The sequence below is a fragment of the Vespula pensylvanica genome, chromosome 10 (assembly GCF_014466175.1).
Source record: "Vespula pensylvanica isolate Volc-1 chromosome 10, ASM1446617v1, whole genome shotgun sequence".
Taxonomy (NCBI): Eukaryota; Metazoa; Arthropoda; class Insecta; order Hymenoptera; family Vespidae; genus Vespula; species Vespula pensylvanica.
Window position 1 is genome coordinate 1,852,279 of NC_057694.1, and position 15,402 is coordinate 1,867,680.

Consider the following 15,402-nt stretch of genomic DNA (forward strand, 5'->3'; position numbering starts at 1 on the left):
ATATATCGTGTATCGATGATATCGTTTAATACATACACACATACACAAACAAATATATATACGTAAGTACGTTTTTATTTGCAATCGTGAGACGACGAGAAAATATATAAATAATAATTAAATCCCGCAAGAACAAATATTTATATATTCAATAGTCTATAAATATGAGATAATCTAAAAACTTAATTAAAATATCCTTGCGATTTTAAATAGAAACTATGCTGTCTGAAAAATCGTATGTAATGGCAGCGTAGATAATGATTGATATCCTGAAAATAATTAAAAAAAGACGAATAAATAATTCGATTATACAATAAGAGACATTTATTCAAAAGTATAATATATAGATATGAGGTAATCGAAGATTAAATTAAACAGTATGACGTCTAACGATTTCGATTATAACGATAAGATAATTAACAATATTACGAATCAAAAAAGTACATGGTATTATGTGCGTGTGTGTATGTATATGTAAATTATCGTCTTAATTTGTCAAGTTTATTCCTATTTTATAATTAATTATTTTTAATGTTATTAACTTCAATTGATTATTTCCAAAGAGATTTTTTTTTTTTTGCGAGTACTGTTTGTAAGATCGCGTCAATAACGTCGTCATAATCATCGTCGTCGTCGTCGTCGTCGTCGTTATCGTTGTCGTGAAATACGCGTAGGTCAGTGCTTGCGAGTATATAACGCAACTAATACGAGGCGTGTAGGTATGACGAGAGCGTCGGCTATGGAAAAACAGCTTTCTCTCTCGACAGGTTCAGGTGGCATACGTACGTAGGAATTAAGTAGATAAACATACGTGGAGTAATACTTTGCGAACGCGTAATACTCTCCGCTTGTATAACGCGTCCGTGTATATCGTTACGACGCGTTTTTCGCACACTTAGCAATTTTCGATTGTATGCGTATATGCATGTATGTTTGTGTTGTATCGTTGCAACGATGTCGTCGTCGTCGTCGTTGTTGTTGTTCGTTGTCGTTACTGGTAATGCGAGATATTCGTTATGCGAAATAAAACATAGTGAATGTATCACCTTCTACGAAAGATAGAGAGAGAGAGAGAGAGAAAGAGATAGATAGATAGATACAAATACACAACGCAAATCAGATTCGTTGGCTCGTTTAATTCACACTTTCCATTTCCTTGATATCGCGATTATATTTGAAAAACGTTAGTCACACTCGGAAGGCAATCGTTCGCATAAATTTCTAGTTAATCGATTTCTTTATCGTTATAAATATCTATAAATATAAGATAAAAGTGTTTTATTTGTAAAAAAAAAAAAAAAAATTAAATTAAAAAGAGAAAAAGGTGAAGAATAAGATTAAGTAAAATCAAGGTACTACGTGTTTAATTGCTTGCGTACGTCAATTAGTACGACGAATGACGATGATAATAACGATCGTAAGAAAAGTTAAACGATTAAATAATTTTGCATGGCGAATTGGAAACAGTAAGGAGTAAGGAGTAAGGAATTAGTTGAGTAAGGAGCAAAGTGGCAATTTTCATTTACGATTTTTATTATCGAGCGTTCAAGATAATGGCGGAAAGCTGAAATTCGATAGTGTACTTCCGAAAGGACCGTAACGAGCCGGAACTCTGGTACAGACTTTCGACCATAATGCGAATACACGAGACGGGAGGAGTCGGGGCTTGACTTTAGTAAGAGTTTACGAGGGTAGCCAACACGGAGTTAATTCAATCAGCCTATAATCCTGACTTTGGCCCTGATTACCCCTCGTGAGACTGAGATAAAGAGAGAAAGGAAGAAAGAAAGAGAAAAAGAGAGAGAGAGAGAGAGAGAGAGAGAGAGAGTAAGTAAAGTCGATTCGATCCTGATTAAAAGGTTCTCCCCGATGTTTTTCTTGGAGATTTTTCTTCTACCTTTAGGCGTTCGTACGTAAGTAAAAAGATCGATTTACGATAAATTATTCGTCGAAAATAAACTGTACGATACATTCGTTCCTGATATATAGGTATTTACCAAACCGGAAGTCAAACTCTTACTACTATGGTTACTTCTCGTAACGTCGAGATTCGTTTTATCTTTGAAAGATGGAAGTGCCATTAGGATTAGTAATAGTAGTAGTAGTAGTAGTAGTAGTAGAAGCTTGGTTGGCTTTCGTTTCGTCGTTCGTTGAACGCTCGAGTAGCAGAAACAATGGAGAATTCTCTCGGTGGTTGGTTCATTCTCCTTCTCTTCTTCCTCCTTCTCCTCCTTCTTCTACTTCTACTTGCATCAGGATGGACGTACTCGCAGAGAGTCGAAAGTCCCCATTTGGAAATGGGTTAAGCACGCTTAAGATAATTTCTAGTCCTTAAAAGCTATTAGTTTGTGCTCGGCTTTCAGGGCGGTTTGACTTTGTCCATCTACGAGCGGCATGTTCTACTTAGGAATATGCCGTTTGATTCTCTCGAGGACTATACCACTGTGACTTCAAAGAATCTTTTTTTTCTTTCTTTTTCTTTCTCTTTCTCTCTCTATCTTTCTTTTCCTTTCTCTCTTTTATCCAAAAAAAAAAAAAGGAAACAAAAAGGAAAAAAATTCACGCGTTGCGATTAATTAATACTTTAATTATTTACTCGTCGATTATACGAAAGAATAAAGAGATTAAGTGTCATCTGAGATAGATCGGTAATCCTATTTCGTTGTCCCCTTAGATCCGTCGTAATATTTACGAATCGAGTCCTCCTAATCGACTCATACTCGCGTTTATCGCAAATCGTCGCTCGACCGATTTTATCTTCCGCGATATTATAAAGGCATTAGCCATTATACTACCGCTTGGATCGTTCTAACAACGATAAGATCTATCGTTACGTGTGAGCGAGCAACGAGCAGTCACGATTAGCAGCTTCGTGGAAATCGTTTGTAGAAGCGAAGGAAAGAGAAAGAGAACATGAGTGCACTTCGTATAGAAAGAGAAAAAGAGAGATAGATAGATTGAGAGAGAGAGAGAGAGAGAGAGAGAGAGAGAAAGAGAGAGAGAGAGAGAGTATGAGAGTATGAGAGAAGAGGAAAGCCAAACGACGGTCCCTGCTTTGTTCGACCCCCCCTTCCCTTGCCAAAGTGCAATTCCGCGAAGATATAACGGACTGTTATAATTGGAAAAGCCGAAGAGAGTGCATAAAGGGCCGAGCACTCCGTGGCGAATTTTAAACGATCCCTCCGAGAAAAGTACTTGCCGGGCGATAAACGAAATGTTGGTTAAACCATATCGCCATCGTGAATATTACGTTTCTCTCGTCCTTATCCTAATCGTTCTCAGAAAGAAATATGATCGAGAAAGAAAAAAGAAGGAATCATACATTCTTTTTTCTTTCCTTTTTCTTTTTTTGTTTTTTTTTTTTTTTTTGGTAGTACGAGTAATTGATAATTTACGTTTATCGTTGTTTGTGCACAATATCGAATGTGCATAATATCGAAAGAATAAATGAATAAAAAGAAGAAAGATAAAGGAAGGAAGAGTGAATAGAATTCTCTTTCTGTGATCTCACGATTGATTAATAATCAATAATTATCTTTTATCCTCTTCCTATATATGTATATCGAAAAAATAAAAAAAAGTTTTGAAATATAAGGAGTGAAATAGTCGAAGAGAAAGAGAGAAAGAGAGAGAGAGAGAGAGAGAGAGAGAGACAGACAGAGAGAAAAGAAACATTCATTTTTCTATGTTTCATTAACAATTAATAATCATTATTTATCTCGCTCTAATCCTTATGTTATGTACGAATTAAAAGAATTACACAAGATATAGATAGATAGATAGATAGATAGATAGAGAGGAATCAAGAGAAATCAAAATCATCCGTCCTTTGGGAGGAACTGATTCAGATTCGAAGTCAGAAACTTCATTTCCTGGATTGGCGTCGATTTCGGAGGATGCACACGCCAAATGGAAAATCAAGCGTGCGTCACAAAGGGGTTTATCGAGACGCCATGAACCGTTCTATCGCCCTTAGGCGTTAATATCATGCTATCTCCGAATGCGTGTAACATAATAACGATGTCATCTCTCCATCTCTCTCTCTCTCTCTCTCTCTCTCTCATATACATAAGCACGAGCGTATTCTCGTTGGCTTTACATTCAGCATAGATCCTCCGCACGTTGCGCTCTCTTTCCGTCTCTTCCTCCGCGTCTGTCCGCTACACTGCCGCCGAGTTGATTGGATCCACTTAACGGGGTATACGCCATGCGACATTACTGCTCTATGGTGTATGGCGAAGTGTGTTGTTGCGTTGCGCCACCATAACCTGACGATAGCGATGGCACCGAACAACTATCGAGTTCCCTCTTAGAAAAATATCTACGATGAAAGTTCTTAGATATTTTCTTGATACGTTACAACTTTGATCATATTTCAATTTTATTGACATCTTGGAAAGGAATATAGGGGTATAACAGCATGATTTTTTCTAATATCTCTATTAACATAGATCGGAATATTTTAATATAAACTTTTCGACAAGAACAGACATATATATATATATACATATATTTTTATATTAATTAAATGAAAAATATAAATTGTAGGATTATTAGATAATCGATAAAAAAAGGAGAATTGTTCATTCGCATAAAGTTAGCTCGTCGACCTTACTGAATCGATTCAAGAAGAAGAGGAGTACGAGTAGGAGTAGAAGTAATAGTAGTAGGAGGAGGAGAAGGAGGAGGAAGCAGCAGCAGCAGTAGCAGCGACAGCAGTAGCAGCACGGGACTTGGCCGTCGGGCTAAGTGGGCTTCGGCTAAGTAACAACGGTCGGCCTAATGACACGAAAGGCCCAGATTATTTTATTATCGCGTCGCCAGTGATTTCGGCGACGAGATCGTAAAACTAAACCTCTCTCTTCCCTCCCACTCGGTAAGTCGAGCGTAGCGTGGCGAAACGACGATGGCCAAGTGCGAGATGCGATAGGCTATAGTGGTAGATGAGAATTTAGCTTCGAATGAGCCGAACGAATAATTGAATGGCCGAGATAATGCGAACATTTCCCGAAAATGTTTGATCTACCCTTCTTATTCCTCATCCTCTTCCTCTTTCTCATTCTCCTTCTCTTCTTTTACTATTTCCTCACGTGATCAGGTAATCCAAAAATGTTCGATCGCAAATAGAATTCGAAAGTTGAATCGGTTTCGTCCTTGGCCATGGCTTCTTACCTGAAGACCTTAAACTTTAAACGGATAACGGTACGTTTCTATTCACGTGGGCAGGCCACGTAATTCGGTACACGTCGTCCCATCGTGGTGACCGAGGGTGGTAGAGAGGGAAAGTAGAGAGGGGAGACGGATTCTCGTAGCAGAGAAACAACATAGCAATGTCGGGGAGAGAGGGAAGAGAGCATTATCCGTCTTGTCGTGTTACGTGTCTTACAACGTGATAAGCCAAGTAGGGACAACGAGAGAGAGAGAGAGAGAGAGAGTGAGTGAGTGAGTGAGTGAGTGAGTGAGTGAGAGTGACAGAGAGAGAGAGAGAGAGAGAGAGAGAGAGACGTAGCTGCTTGCACGATGGTAGTTCTTTTCTGTTAAACGCAACGTTTGCCTTCATCATCGAACAAAATGGAAACGATGCGACGCGATCGACGAGACACGTTGCTTTGTCGTCATCATCGTCGTTGTCGATGGACTACGACGAAGCTGTAATAACGACGTCGATGACGACGACGACGACGACGACGACGACGACGACGACGACGACAAAAGCAGAGACAGAACAACGTTGGAGGCCCCTCGAAAACCAGTCACGAACGAATCCCTCCCTTTTTCCTCTTCACTCTTTTACTCTCCTCGTATCTTCTATGTCCTTTCCCATTGGAAAAAACTCTTTGCCTGTTAACAGCAGCAACAGAAACAGCAGCAACGTCGTTTAAACGAAAGAAAACGATGTTGGCTGGCTTGCGAGAAAAGCAAGTGATGTTCTATGTATACGTCATCTCTCGCGTCTTGGAAATATCGAGGTCAGGTAAATCGAGAAAAACAGAGAAAGAGAGAGAGAGAGAGAGAGAAAGAGAGAGAAGGAACGATGTACTTAGCCCTTGGTGAAGAGCTTAGAAATGATACTACTCCATCCATACGAATGTGTGTTACGTACTTACGTACACCGATCGTCGAGATTATCGTCGTTATTCTTCGGACAATCGAATCTTACATTAACTCTCGAGGTTATTTACTATTCGTCGTCGTTTGTCTCTCCTTTATAACGTCTCTTTCTATCTGGAATGTTGTTTCTCTAATTCAAGGCCAATGCTAATCTAACGGTACATGAATTTTCTTTTGTCTTCGCCAAAGCGATTCTTCTTGTTCTAGCTACGCTCGAATTATTAAGTCGTTACCAGCGTTTCTACTCATTGTATATACATACATTCGTATATATATATATGTGTGTATGTATATATATATATATATATATATATATATATGTGCATACTTTTTCTCTCTACGTTTCTCTGTCACGCAGTTGTCTGATTATTTTTAGAGAAATCACATCGTGATTACATCGTTAAGGTATTCATTCTATTCTAACGTAGAAAAGATAACGTTGAAACGATCGTGGAATAATCACACGAGAATTACATCGTTTACAACGTTGTTTTAACCGAATGACAATTGTTAATTGTTTAACACTGAATTAAACATTTTCTAGTAGTATCAATGATGATCAATACGTTGTTTCTTTGGTATATCGTCAATGAATGAAAATCGATCGATAAGTATTCTTACATATATCTATATCTATATATATGTATATATATACACATAACTTACTAACGTAAATATAAAGGATTCTTTGATAATTACACAAGTAGTTATCAAAGTTAATAAGTTTAAAACGTTTTATCGTATCATAGGACTGTGTTGGGTAATACAACGTACTATCGACTAATCATTATCACATATGTTATATATATATATATATATATATGTATGTATACTTTTAGGCGTGCACGCGATTATCGACTTGAAATATAGATGATCTCTCGAGGATGTTACATGTTCTCGCACTAACTTCGATTACTTCGATGACAATCGCAACAGAGTCGCGCTAATTTTCGTCATTGTAATCGCACGTAAATCAAGAATCGTGATAAAGTATTACAAGATCTTGATATAATGTCCAGTTTCATTTAACGTAGTACCTTTTCCAGTACTTTTTTATATGTTCATAAATTAATATATACATACATACACACATACATACACACATATGTATATATATATACATGTTCATGAAGATTCGCATGCGTGTTTCGATCGTTGCGTTTTTCATAATTGAGAGATGGGGGAGCGTTTTGAACGACGTAGGGAAAAGTTGAGAAGCAATTAAGTCATACCTAATGATCTTCGGTAGCACGAACGAGTCGAAGGTTCTGCAATCTTTCTCTCTTTCTGTCTATCTGTCTATCTATCTATCTATCTCTATCTTTGTCTCTCCATCTTTCACCGTAAGAGTCTCTTCTTACACGGTGAATCTTCTGACTAGATAATTAATTTCTTAGTGGTGACTTTAAGCCACGCATCGTCGATCTTAACGGTCTATTCTATCTTACACTCGACTTAGTTTACCGATTTATTAGTTAAAAACGTTCTGTCGTTAACCCTTCGTACGATTTTACACGGTCGATTTAACTCTCTTTCTCTTTCTCTCATTATTTCTCTATTCTTCTCTCACCAGCTATAATCTTAATGACTTAATATTAAACTCGAACTCGGACGTGGAAAATTACAATCTAATGTGATAGAGGATGCATGTTAATATTAATCGTATCATATTTTAAGATCGTACTCGACGATTTAAAGGGTAAATAAAAAATAAGAAGAACATGAATAGAGTACTAGATTATTCTGGAGAAGAAAGAAAGAGACAGAGAGAGAGAGAGAGAGAGAGAGAGAGAGAGAGAGAGAGAGAGAGAGAGAAAGAGAGAGAGAGAGAGAGAGAGAGAGAGAGAGAAAGAGAGAGGGTGCAAGGGTGGTATCAGCTGTTGTCTTGAAGTCGTAGAAAATGTAACCCTTTCAGTCGGTTCTCGTATAACGAATCGACCGGTCGATCCTTAATTAATTAAATCCTTGGAGAAGACTCAGGTGGCTCGGCGAAATCTGGTAGCCCTTGGGAGATCCCTTTCGGAGATACGATAATAGTGACATTATCATACGCACGACCTACTTAGCCCTTTGGTCGGCTTTGTCGTCTTCGTAGACACGTCGAGACAACGAATTCGTAGCATGGTTAGTACCCAGGTGTTCGTTCTGCGAATAGCCCTGTAAGGCCGTTGGTTAAACGAGCCGTGCCTCCTTCACGCTTATTGAATGAGCTAATAACGAGTACCCGCCGATCATTTGGGTATTACTTTATTTTACATCTAACTTAATTAAATTCATTATATCATGATATCATATATATTATTTTTGTTATTATTATTATTATTATTATTATTATTATTATTATTATTAATAGTAGTAGTAGTAGTAGTAGTAGTAATTTGTTTTAAATTACTTAAAAAAGTAGTAATTAGTTGTAAAGTTGTTTTTCGTTGTTGTTATAAAAAGGATTTCTCAAATTATTTTCTTTAAATTTCTCTAAGACTTATTGATTCTGACCGATTTTTTATAGAGTTAAAAATTTTTTTATTCAGATTGCATGGGTCAAGAAGTTTCCACCCTATTCTGCATGTTTTGCATTATGATGACTATCTGAAAATCTTATTTTCTATGGTTAGGTTTATATCTATTTTATTTATGTTTTCCGTCGGAGTGATTACGGAGAGATGTCTGTATTATATGGACATCACGATCCCAAAGGGGATTATTTTTATGTTTTATATCTGCTTCTTCCAGATGTCCGGCAATTCTATCGGTAATGGAATGAATATATTCTTTTATTTTCTTATTTTCTCTCTGTTTCATATTTGTTTCATTAGGTATTACGATGTCTGTTAAGTATGTGATACGACTTGTTTTACGAATTTATATTATATCCGATCTATTATATCGTACTGTCTGTATATGATGTTGTGTCTCAAATACAATTTAATTTCTTACTTTCCTAGAATTGTTTCTGGTTACTGATATCTTTTTAATTATCAATTAAAGCGTTAGATAAGTTTAATTATTACGAGATAGTGTTTTAAGATTCACGTTTGATGTATTATTTCCTTGATGGCTACTGTTTCATGTATTCCATTATTACGAATAATTTACATCCATTGATAATAGATGTGATATATATTGTTTATTATTATTATTATTACTATTATTATCATTATTGCGCGAAGCGCGTATTTTTAAGCGATGATTTAAGAATTCATTTCTTATCGAGACAGATAACGTAAGGAAAATTTCATTTCAAGGAGTTTTCTATCTCGAAGAACGAACAACTATCTCAGCCAAAGTATTTTCGCGAGTAGGAATTGTAAATAACGAGAGTAGTAAGCTCGGAGATAGCGAGTAAAACCACTAGCGATATCGAGCGAATCCGAAAAATTGTGTCAGTTAAGAAGTAAGTGAGTTTCGAGACTCGACGAAAGATACAGTTTCCGGATACTCCGGAAGTAATGGTGTTTTCTCGAATCTGCTGATATTCGACTTAACAACGGCCAACAACCTCGTATTTCCCTTGGCATCGCTTAGTTTTCGTGGGGTATCGCATTGGGTTGTCGTCGATTTATGCGATCTCTCAATTCTCGGAAGTTGGAAAGCGGAAGCGCGTGTACACGTATAAAATACGAACTAAGACGAAGAAACAGAGAGAGAGAGAGAGAGAGAGAGAGAGAGAGAGAGAGAGAGAGAGAGAGAAAGAGAGAGAGAAAGAGAAAGATGGAAGAGTATTAACAAACGTGAACGACCTACTTACGGAACTTCGTGCGACCATAAATCAGTTTACTTTTGGATTACTTATCGATACGGGACAACGTAAGTGTGCTCTCTCGTCTTCTCTTATTTATTTCTTTCTCTCTTCAACGCGTTGCAACTGGCGCAGCATTTTTCCCGTTATCACTCTTGGAGCCGATAAGAGAAGGGCTTCGCCGACGGCCTGTCGTCTCGTGAGAAAGTTTCTGCTTTCGTTTGGATAAGCAGAATTAAACGACGAATTTTGAGATTAAATTGAAATAGTAAACTCTGGAATAATTATCTCCTCTCTCTCTCTCTCTCTCTCACTTTCTTTCTTTCTTATTAATTTCTATAATTTATCTCTGTGCAACGTATAACGTTATCGCGTTATATCTTTGAAATAAATCATAAATATTTGTCGGAGGAAAATATTTCATTTCTTTTTTCTTTTTTTCGTTCGTCCTTCGCGATAATTCGATAAATCAAATTGAACGACGTATATCGGGATCGATTATAAATAAAGATGGTGCAATTCTTTCTTTCTCTATCATTAATTTCTTTTTAATAAATAAAATTAGATGGTATATTTGTTCCGTGTCTATGCGAATGATTATAAATATTTTGTTGAAAAAAAGACTGAAATTTTAAATAATCGATTCGTTTCTGTTTAATGAAATAAGTCTTAGGGACCACACGCAAGCCATAACTCGCAAGAAGTTAATAAACTTATCCAAGCTCGACGTGATGCATCTCTCGCGCGTGTTAACGCAAGCGGTGTTAGTAAACGCGAGCAAACTCTGCTGTCACGTTTCTTTCCACATTTACGTATACACATTTTACCAATACACTTTCAAAGCATATTCCTCGATGTCTTATTTTCCAACGTCAGTAAACTCGTACTCTCCTCGCGTTTACCAGGAAATAGGAACGTATATATTTCAGTGAAAGTATACCGTTCTAAGCGTAAAATCTCTGCTTAGGTTTCTTTGTTTCTTTCTCTCTTTCTCTCTCTCTCTCTTTCTTTCTTCCTTTTTCTCGCTTCATCTTTTTCTCTCGTCTCTTCCGGACCTTTAAACTATCTTCAACAACAAATATATATAACAAGATGTTGACTGCTAAAGGAATTTTACTTACGATATATTTATTCCATGCCTTTTATAATCTATTTTTTATAGATAAAATATACAAAGGAATTCATTATTGCACTTGATTTCTTTCTTTCTTTTTTTTTTTTTAATTTTCTTACTCTCTTTTAAATTAGATCTTAAAAAGTTGTAATCTTTTAAATGTCAACAAGATAATCTTGGCAAAATTTTAAATAAAGTCTGCAAGATGAAACGTTTATTGGTCACCGATAAAGAAAAATCAAAGCAAGTGATTATTATTAATCTATTATAATCTATTATTTTATTACAGAAAAAGGACATACATGCGTCGGTCGACGAGGGAAAAACAATAAGAAAGAAAGAAAGAAAGAAGGAGAAAAGAAAAAGAAAATTTATCAAATACGTAAAATAGAATAGAATACTATTTACGAAAATAAAAACGATCAAATGAAAGGATCTTGTTTGTTCGTGAATTCGTGGATCATATATGAATGGAATGGGATTTATTAAAGTACGCCGCTTATTCGAGAACCATCTTGTCGGTGATGATCGTGTGTTCGGTCAAAGGCATCGCACGAAATGAAGCTCTCTGTATGCCACGTCGTCATTATTGCAAACCGCAGGTAGACAATGCAACACGGGCCTGGCATATCTCGAGTGCAGTCAGCGTATAGGCCGCGACACCAACAATCCTCCTTCCTTCCTTCCTTCCATCCTTCCTTCCTTCCTTCCTTCCTTCCTTCCTTCCTTCCTTCTTCTTCTTCATCTTCTTCTTCTTCTCGTGCTTTATCGGAGAACCCCTCGCCATTGTCGAATCGGAAGGAAGATTCGTTTTGCATGCGACGTCCTTTTCAAGTTGTTCGACGTGACGTCTGCCACGTCTGTCGATTCTTACGTATGTACTAGCTAAGTCTACGCGTAGCGTACATGTTTTACATGTTTACGTTATGCATGTGTTTCTCCATCTATCCGTTCGTATTTCTGTCTGTCTTTCTATTTGTCTATTTGTCTCTGTATGTATATGGAGGAGTTTGTTGTGTCTCTTGGCGCTTAAACGGCTTACGTTTGTATGAGTTTCTATGAGAAGGTAGACGCGAGATAGATAGATAGGTAGATAGATAGATGGATAGATAGACGTTTATTACGGTCTGGAACATGCGTACGGGATCATAGCAGAGATTATAAATCTTCGTGTATAGTAATATCGTCAGAACGTTGATGAGAAATTTCGAAAGGTCTTTGTACCCTTTAAAAATTCATTTGTCAATGATTCGTATTATTACTTCTCTATCTATTTCTCTCTCTCTCTCTCTCTCTCTCTCTCTCTCTCTCTCTCTTATTTCTCTTTTTATTCGATCTTTTATCCCATTTATAGAAAAAGAACAAAAATATAAATAAATAAATGTGTAATAGCATCGAAATCGTTTAGACGCTAAACTTTCTCTTCATTTTACTCGAATGAGTCTGATATATCGATTTCGATCATTCAATCAAATCGATCAGATCAATCAAATTTTTGAAGAAAAAAAAGGAAAAAGGAAAGAAAGAAAGAAAGAAATGAAAAGAAGGAAGGAAAGAAGGATAGAAAGAGGAATCCTATCGTCGAGCAACGTTGTTACCACTTTCGCCTAGCCCTGAGCTAAATAATCTCCTAGCTCGTGCTACTTCGACAACGAGTCATACTCGGGTTGGTTCGGCTCGACGGTGTAGTTCGGACGATTACCGCGTACATATACACACTCGTTGCCAGAGTAACCGTACGCAGAAGTACTAAAGCGCGAGCGTGTCTACCTTAGTGGCACTTTAATGTTACGGTAGCCACCTAGTATATACCTACACACACACATACATACATACATATATATATATATATATATATATATATATATATACTAATTCTCGTAAAACTAATTGCATCAGGCCTCGTTTATATCGCCTCTTGTACTCCCACCTCCTTCTTTAGACTTGCCTAACAAAGGTAGAAAATTGTTGCTTTTCCCCTCCCCCCCCCCACATCCCTCTCCCCATCCTTCTCTTTCTTTCTCTTTTTCTCGTCGTCTATCTGTCTCTTTATCCTCTCATATATACGTCTATATCTGTAGTTAGGTATATGCATATATAGATAGGAACACCGTTGGTTTACGTATGCTCGGGGTTTGAACGACGAACGCGATTGGACGATTCGACATAAAGTTCGTAGAAGCAGCACGTGCTATGGAAACGGCTACGTGGGATCGTTATTTGCGTTCGGAGTAATGTCCGGCAGCGCGATTTTATCTGAAATTTCGTTACCACTGTTTACTTTGATAATAGCGAACCGCTTTCGTCGTCCAACTGAGTTATGACCGAATTCGACCGATGGCCGATCATTTTATCAGATTAACAATAAACGATTATACGTGGGATCTTTCGGTATTTATATTGCAATGGATTAAATTTATAAGAATATCGAGAAAAAATTTCTTTTTATTAAATAGTATATCTCAAGGCTCTCGTTTTATAATCGAAGATTATATTGGCTATATTCGTTGAACAATTATTTTAATTAAGATGTGTTAGAAAAATTAAACGTTTTTATTTCTTCTACGCGTTTAAGAATCAATCTCGTTTTTACGTTGTAAATAACAACGACGTACCAATGTCGTTTAATATCGAGATTAGTTAACAATATCGAGGCCAAGGTTACTACGTTCACGTTGCGTGAAGAGAAAAAGAACAATGAAATATTCATGCAAAGACGAACGCGCATCGCACCGGATAATCGTCTTGCTCGATTCTGCTTGGAAAAATGTTTTTTTCTTTTTCTTTTTCTTTCTTTTTTCTTCTTTTTTTTCTTCTTCTTCTTCTTTCAATCTCGAAGAGACGAAGCCATTGTTCTTATCTTTCTTTTTCACATGAGTTAAAAACGTAGCTCGAGGTTATAAGATCTCGCATTTTCTTCGCATTTTTCATCGCATTCACGGACATCTCTGAAAACGTTTCCGCTTCTCACGTTAATATGTATGTAAAAAGAGAAAGAGAGAGACAAAGAGAGATAGAAAGGAAAGAGTGAGAAAGAAAGAGAGAGAGAGAGAGAGAGAGAGAGAGAGATTCGTATCTTCATCGCTCGAATCTCTCATCCATAATTATTTTTACCTTACATGCGATCCATCATACATATTATCAGATATACAAGTATATTTGTTTCTCGTTCTATCAAGAGAATCATTTTCTATTGCGAAATACATTAGAAAAATGGCTCATCGCGATTACGTGATTTTTACTATCCCTCTTTTTTTAACGAGAGATCGATGAAATCCAATTGAGATCGTTACTTAATCATCGATCGACGTTAGTTATTATCCGAGTATTATAACCATCGATCTAATGAATTTCTATCGAAGATTCTAATTAATTTCGTATCTTTACGAATCTCCAGAGGAAAGATGTTCTCGGTGAGATAAATTTTACAGAAGAGTTATGGGATAAGAGGGATAAAAAGATGAGGATGAAAAGAAAGAAAGAAAGAAAGAGATTAATAAATGAAAAGTAAATGTTGACTTCGATGTGCGTACACGCTAATTAGTCGTATGTTATAACCAATCTCTATGAATTGATTTATTGAACAATTTGGATCTTGCATGAGTCAAGAATTATCGAACGATCGTATTTTCTTTATTTTTTGTATCTATCAATTTTCTTTCTTTTTTTCTTTCTTTCCTTCTTGTTTCTTCTTTCTTTTTATTATTATCATTATTATTATTTTTATTACACCATCTGATAATAACTATACGATTTTTACGATCTTCCAAACGGCGCGTAATTTGCAAGCTTTGATTTATAGACTCCAATTCCATTGTTTGTCATATCGAGAAATCATCAAAACGTAGTACGTTAACGTTAACGTCGTATTTACGTAATAATAAAATCCTTACGATCACATAAACGAGTCGGAGTTCTGAAGAAAACTTGAAAATCCTTTTTACAAATTGAAAAATCTTTCCTGTTAAAAATTAATTTGCCGTGGATGTCAATTCCACTAAAAAATTTCCAATGCGTGTTTTTCTCTTTATCAATTTCAAAGACATTCCATAGAAGTTTTTCATCGGGAAACATTAAACTCGTTCTTTCATGAATTTTCACTTGGACGAGAAAGTTCTGGGATGGACAATATTGTCGACGTCTGAATAAAAAACGCAAGATGAGTCTTGAAAAAATTCATCGGCATTTTCTTGTTTTCTCTTTTTTTGTTTCTTCTTTTTTCTCTTCAAATTTCTAACTGGACAAGCTACGATTAAGAAGTGGCATTGGTGTTTAAAGAGAAAAAAAAGAGAGAACGAGAGAGAGAGAGAGAGAGAGAGAGAGAGAGAGAGAGAAAGAGAGAAGAAGGAAAAGGAGAAGGAAAAGGAAAGAAAAAAGAAAAAAAGAAGCGGGCGGGGGAGATCGACCGGCAGTGGACTCGTGTCAGATGTTAATTAAG

At 36.5% G+C, this 15,402-nt stretch overlaps 1 protein-coding gene across 7 annotated transcripts in view; it reads left to right on the forward strand.

Annotated features, from left to right (window-relative positions):
• The window catches only part of LOC122632656, a 150,605-nt gene that overhangs the window by 83,881 nt on the left and 51,322 nt on the right, over positions 1-15,402 (forward strand). The window contains exons 1-2 of one of the 7 annotated variants that reach the window (XR_006327912.1): positions 9,302-9,918; positions 11,254-11,566. The exons of 3 other annotated variants lie outside the window; for them this stretch is intronic. The gene's annotated coding sequence lies outside the window, so the exon portion shown is untranslated. Of the gene's footprint in view, positions 1-9,301; positions 9,919-11,253; positions 11,567-15,402 lie in introns of those variants that run through there. 3 more of the 7 variants (XR_006327914.1, XR_006327916.1, XR_006327913.1) reach the window with 3 other exon arrangements.